General features: G+C 41.8%; 1 protein-coding gene across 1 annotated transcript in view; it reads right to left on the bottom strand.

The window, feature by feature from the left end:
- Positions 1 to 3,735, bottom strand: part of GPCPD1 (glycerophosphocholine phosphodiesterase 1) — a 66,627-nt gene extending 62,892 nt beyond the window's left edge. The window contains exon 1 of the mRNA XM_052651093.1: positions 3,605 to 3,735. The gene's annotated coding sequence lies outside the window, so the exon portion shown is untranslated. The remainder of the gene's footprint in view (positions 1 to 3,604) is intronic.
- Between the last annotated feature and the right edge of the window lie 2,265 nt (positions 3,736 to 6,000).

The following is a 6,000-nucleotide window of genomic DNA, read 5'->3' on the forward strand; positions in this document are numbered from 1 at the left end:
CCAGACTGTAGCCCACCAGGCTCCTCTGTCCATGGAATTCTCCAGGCTAGGAGTGGGTAGCCCTTCCCTTCTCCAGGTGATCCTCCCAAACCAGGGATCGAATCCAGGTCTCCCACATTGCAGGCGGGTTCTTTACCATCTAAGCCACCAGGAAGACCATCAGTCAACGTGGTTTCACGTCACTTGGCTAAAGAAATCCCTATTTAGTAACTCTATTCAGTTAGAAAACCCAAGATTCCACACTGGAGGGGAAAAAAACCTGTCCTTGATCAAACCACATATGCTAGTCTACTTTCTATGTCTAAGAGTAAACCTGATCTACTTAAAACATATTAACCCATCCAGTTTGAGCACAGTCAAAAATGTTTTAAATCTAAAATTAGTTCTAGATTGTTACCGGCCATTTAACCTATAGAACTCAAACAACCTTCATCTGATAGGAACATGAGTATAACCCTAAGAATAGGATGATTTCCTTTCCTAATAAATGATTCATTGAAGCACTGCAATCTACTTTTAATTTATCTCTTACATTTATCTACATCAATCATATCAAGCAGAAACCTTAAGGCTATCTAAAAAACTAGGCTTTTTAAGTTAACTGAATCGAGACAAAGCAAAAAGTTCTATCATCCAGCAAACTGCTGAATAACCAATCTCAACATATAACCTGAACTTTCACCCAATGCTTACTGCCACAGTTACTAAGAACAATCTCATGTATATAATTAAAAATTGGTACTTGATTATTTGTTGATCAATTTTAAGGAATTGTTTTAGCCAATTTTAGGGAAACAGATGTAATTATTCCTATGTATTAAAATCAACACCTAGTAAAAAATATCTGAATTTCTACTGCATTAAATTTATGAAAAGGGCATTAGCTGATTATAGTTGAGCCTCTCATTATTAAGGTTGCTTGTAAGAGTGGCTACTGTAACTTGGCTAGAAACAGCTGCAGTTTACATTATGTACTATATACCAAAGCTGAATATACAAGCACAAAATTAACCCCACTCCTCCAAAAAAAACACCTCACTGGGTGTCAACAAAGCATCATCTCCAACTTGGATTGCCAAAACAGTCATATAATCTGTTTAAGTTTCACTCCCCTCACTGCCCAAATTTAAGACCATTCCAAATAAAAGCCTGCAGAGCTGCTCCTACAGCAGTTTACTTGATAGTGGACAGAGGCCAAAACTCTGGTGCAGGACTGAAGTGTACCATTTTGGCACCCTGCTACCACCAAAGTAAAACATTGTTTTGTTATGGAACAAAAAATTTACACAACCAAAATTCCCTCTTCTTCCAAACAGGCAAAGGAAATCTCAACTTGAACAGGGACAGATATTCTAGATACATGCAAGAATAAGATGGAAAATGCTAGTCATTTTATATACACGAGCTGACTGTGTATGTAATTTAACTAATTCACCTATACCCTAACGTACAAAACATGCGTCCTGAGATATGTTTTTGGTTTGGTTTTAAACATAACCTCCATTTTTTGCTTTCTGAAGTATTAAACAGCATTCTCACCTGAGACTTTGAGTTGCATTTAACATTATTTTAACACTTTTAAGGACTCGAATAATTTGCAAAATGACACTGTAATTTACATTTAAAAAATACTTCAAAAATATTACCTGGCAAAGTAAATTTTACTTTATTCTTTTTGTCAAATAAACTGTTCTAACATATTCCTTTACTGGCTTGCCAGCTTAGGGAACAAAAGAAAGATTTAAACAAACAGAGGTACAATTTAGAACTAAACTGAAGTCACAGATATTTTCAGCAAAAATGGATTTTTTTCCTAGCCAAAAAGACATATTTCACTGTTTTCCTTCAAATATTTTTTCCAAGAAAAAAGCAGTTTCCCATTCTCTGGGCTCCAACAGCTTTGCCTCCTAAATGCATATTAGAAAGCAATATATAAATAAATGCCTATACTTTCCTGAGCTAACTTCTGCTCATCCTGGTGGAGGATCATTATGATCCCTCTAGTCCAACCCCAGTATACTGAGTCAATACTTTAATCAAGTGTACATAGACATGACGGCTTCCCTGGTGGCTCAGAGGTTAAAGCGTCTGCCTGTAATGCGGGAGTCCTGGGTTCGATCCCTGTGTTGGGAAGATCCCCTGGAGAAGGAAATGGCAAGCCACTCCAGTATTCTTGCCTGGAGAATCCCATGGACGGAGGAGCCTGGTGGGCTACAGTCCACAGGGTTGCAAAGAGTCAGACAGACTGAGCACAGACACGATGGGTTTTTATTAAGAAAGCAGTTCTGAAGATTTCATTAAGCCAGTAAACTCGTTAATCATCTTTCAACACAATGCCAGAAAACCATTCCAAATTTTTTTTCATTTCATCTAGATATTATTTTCATATACATTTACTTTTCCTGGTTAAGTTATACACAAAGATTTGATTCATCAACTTACTTTGTACATATCAAATTTTAGTCACTCTGCCACTGAAATATCCTTTGTGGTCATCATTTGAGTCGAACTTTCCTAATCTCATCTTGTCTAGAATATCAGTTCTCGCTAGTGATGCCAAGATCGGACCGAACCATGTGCAGTTTTACCTGTTTGTTTTACCTTATGTTACTTACTTGTACCCAGAATGTTAGGCGTTGTGAAAATGACTGATAGCTTGTATTTATTTCTCAGCTAAGTCACAACTGTCAGAAATGTAGCAAGACGTGGGGCGGGGGTGGGGGGGGGGGGGCGCGAGGAAGGGCGGAGAAGGGGCGGGAGGGGAGCAGTGGATAGAAATTGGGCAGAAATAGGAAGGGCAACAGAAAAGCGTGAAGGAAACATCAAGCCCAAACATCCAGCCAGTTCCTCTATGTGTTACATCAGACTAGACCGCTGTCTCAATGGTGAAAGATCGCCACACTTCGTTACTGAATTCATGATTCATGCCTGATTTCCTTTATAACCCGGGAAGTGAGAAAGAGGGGGGTCGATGAACTAGGTTTTCTACCACAAGGTAATCTGAAGAGCTTGGAAAAAGTAGAGCTTTAGAAAAAGGGGCAGCTGTCTTAAAATTGTATCAAGGGCACTGATGTCTATTACTGGAACCTTTTCCTAAAAAAGTAAGGCACTTCGGTTTCTTGGAATAACTGAATTATACAAGCACGCCCTAGACTACTTGGATAAGCAATTTCAGAAAAACAGCAGTTGTCAAAACACTACGAATTACTTATGGGTGAAGTCAGAGAGTGGCGGTGAGCGAGTTCTGCGGCATTTACGTTTCTTCGCTCCCTAAATGGTTCTTCCAACACTTAGGTGGTCTCACGCTCTATGCATTCTGGTATCACCGAAAACGCTACAGAATTTTCGTACGGGAACTAAGCACTAGGCAGCACAGCGTAATCGCCGCAGCAAACGATAAATACTGTAAACATGTGTTACCCACCGATTTACAGGAGCAAACCTCCAGGCCGCCGTTCCCCGACCGGCTGCCAGTCCAGGGTGAGGGATCCTGCCCACAACTCGCCCCGCGCCCCGCCGCGCAGCCCTGACAGCTCGGCCGCAACGTGAGCGACCGCCAAGGCCCCCGCACCGAGCGCCCAGCCCGCCCGGCCTCCCACCTCACCTGCTGGGTCCACGGGTCAGCGCCACCACCGACGCCGCGCCCGACAGTCAGTGTCGCAGGCCCAGGTGCCGGGTACCGGCCGTCAGCACCTCACCAGCACTCCCTCAGGCAGCCCGCAGCGGCACCAAGCTACAGGAAGCGGCTCCGCTCAAACCGGTTTCAGCTGCTCCAGACCAAACCGCCAGGCCACCTCGAGGGGCGGGGCCTGAGAAGCGGCGAGGCGGGGCCTGACGTCACGCCCGGCGCCCTCCATGCCAATGGATGGCCGAGCGTTGGGGGCGGGCCCGCGCGATCCTGGTAAGGGCAGGCATCAGTGACTGAGGGCTACTGGGCATTCCAGGGGTCTCCGGCGTGGGCTTTTTCGGCTGACTGGGTCCGGCGGCAGAAGGCCTGACCTGGGTTCTTAGACACCTACCTTGGTCCCCTAAGCCGTCCTAGGACAAACTAGAATGGAAGGTGGAGCTGAGATCCTGAATTGCGTCTTTTGTCCCATTGAAAAGCGGGGGAGATTAACAAGATTAACGTTCTGTGGAAACTATTTCGTTACAAAATGAAAAGCGCACTTGGACCAAATCTTTAGGGTTAAGGAGAATTGACAAACCTAAGATTGTTGAGAGTTTTTCCCTTCCTTATGTAAAGGACGGGATTCATACTTGCAGTATCACCTGGTGGTTATTATCACAGTTGCCCTCTGGAGACCCTGTCAGACCTGCCTATTCCAATTGCTTTTAAGGGCTTCCCAGGTGCAGTGATAAAGAATTCTGCCTGCCGATACAGAAGACGGCAAGAAAAGGGGTTCGATCCCTGAGTTGGGAAGATCCCCTGGAGAAGGAAATGACAACTCCAGAATTGTCTGGGAAATCTCATAGACGGAGGAGCCTCGCATTTTTACAGTCCATGGTATCTGCAAAAGAGTGAGACACAATTTAGCGACTCAGCAACAACAACGTCAATCGGCATGAATTGCATGTAACAAGACCCAGGTTATTCATATGTAAAATAAAGCTTGAAGCTAGAAAGATTTACTCTCTCCTTTGATAGCTCCTTTGAGGGACTTCCCTGGTGGCTCAGACGGTTGAGCGTCTGTCCACAATGTGGGAAACACGGGTTCGATCTCTGGGTCGGGAAGATCCCCTGGAGAAGGAAATGGCAATCCACTCCAGTACTATTGCCTGTAAAATCCCATGGACAGAGGAGGCTGATAGGCTACAGGCCATGGAATCGCGAAGAGTCGGACACGATTGAGCGACTTCACTTTCACTTCGATGGTTCCAGAAAAATTAATCAGCCAACTTAAACTGTTGCTTTCCAGCCTTCAAGGTTAACTGCTAGTTTACCCTTAATAGAAAATTGTTATCAGATTTCATTTAAAACCAGCGAGATTCCAACTCGAAAATTTCATAGTTCTATAGCAATATGATAATATATTTGTAATTATATTTAAAAAATCGAGTAAAATATCGAAAATATCTTAAGATACAGAAAAAGGACTCAAGAGCTAGCTCCAGCTGCAAATTGGTTAGAATGGTCCTATGGAAAAGGCATTTGGGTTAGAGGCGCTCTAGCTTTTAGACAGCTCCTAGCTTTACAAGTAGGACTTTATAAATAGATATATTTGTTAATAAAATAAAATTTTATATATCGGGTGACTGAATTTTATATTTGATCTTGGATTAGCTCCCAGAGCATTTTTGACTGTTGTCTATTCAGTTAATAAATAATTACTAAGTGCCTGCTTAGTGCAAGATACAGGATGCAATGGTTTCTTGCTGTCACTAGTTTTAATCACAATTTTCATAAGGAATTAAGATTTCCTCTTAATTATGTACTATTATCTGCCAAAGTCAGCTGTTAACATTTCCTAATACCTTAGAGTTCATTTCATTCTTCTGCTGTTAGTCATACTTTAGTGATGAATTTCTTTCATATGTTTGCTTTTTTTAAATGTTTATACTAGATCTTTTTTTTTACTGTAATCACCATTTAATCAAGCCTAACGTTTATAGTTCAGATTGATGGATCGAAACCATGCTCTTTCCCTAAATCCTATTGAAATCACAGAAGAATTATACATATTTTAAAATCACCATCAGTGGGCCAGAAATTGAGGAATTTCTAGATTTAAAACAAGCCAGCAGCATTGGATAATTGAAAAACTGAGAACAGAGAAACGTGGACCTGCAAAGGGAAAGAAGGGACTCCTGGAGCTGCCACTTTACACAGCCTTGCTTAAACATTCTTATAATAATTCAACATATTTTAAATTATATAGGCCTTGTTATGATTGCTATATTAGAGTAAAATATAAACAATACATTCCTTCCTCCTACTTCTGTGGAATGTTATAACTTTTGCAAGAAATGTTTAATGAGATTAACTTGGATCTTATCTCATTT

This window comes from Budorcas taxicolor, chromosome 13, assembly GCF_023091745.1.
Source record: "Budorcas taxicolor isolate Tak-1 chromosome 13, Takin1.1, whole genome shotgun sequence".
Taxonomy (NCBI): Eukaryota; Metazoa; Chordata; class Mammalia; order Artiodactyla; family Bovidae; genus Budorcas; species Budorcas taxicolor.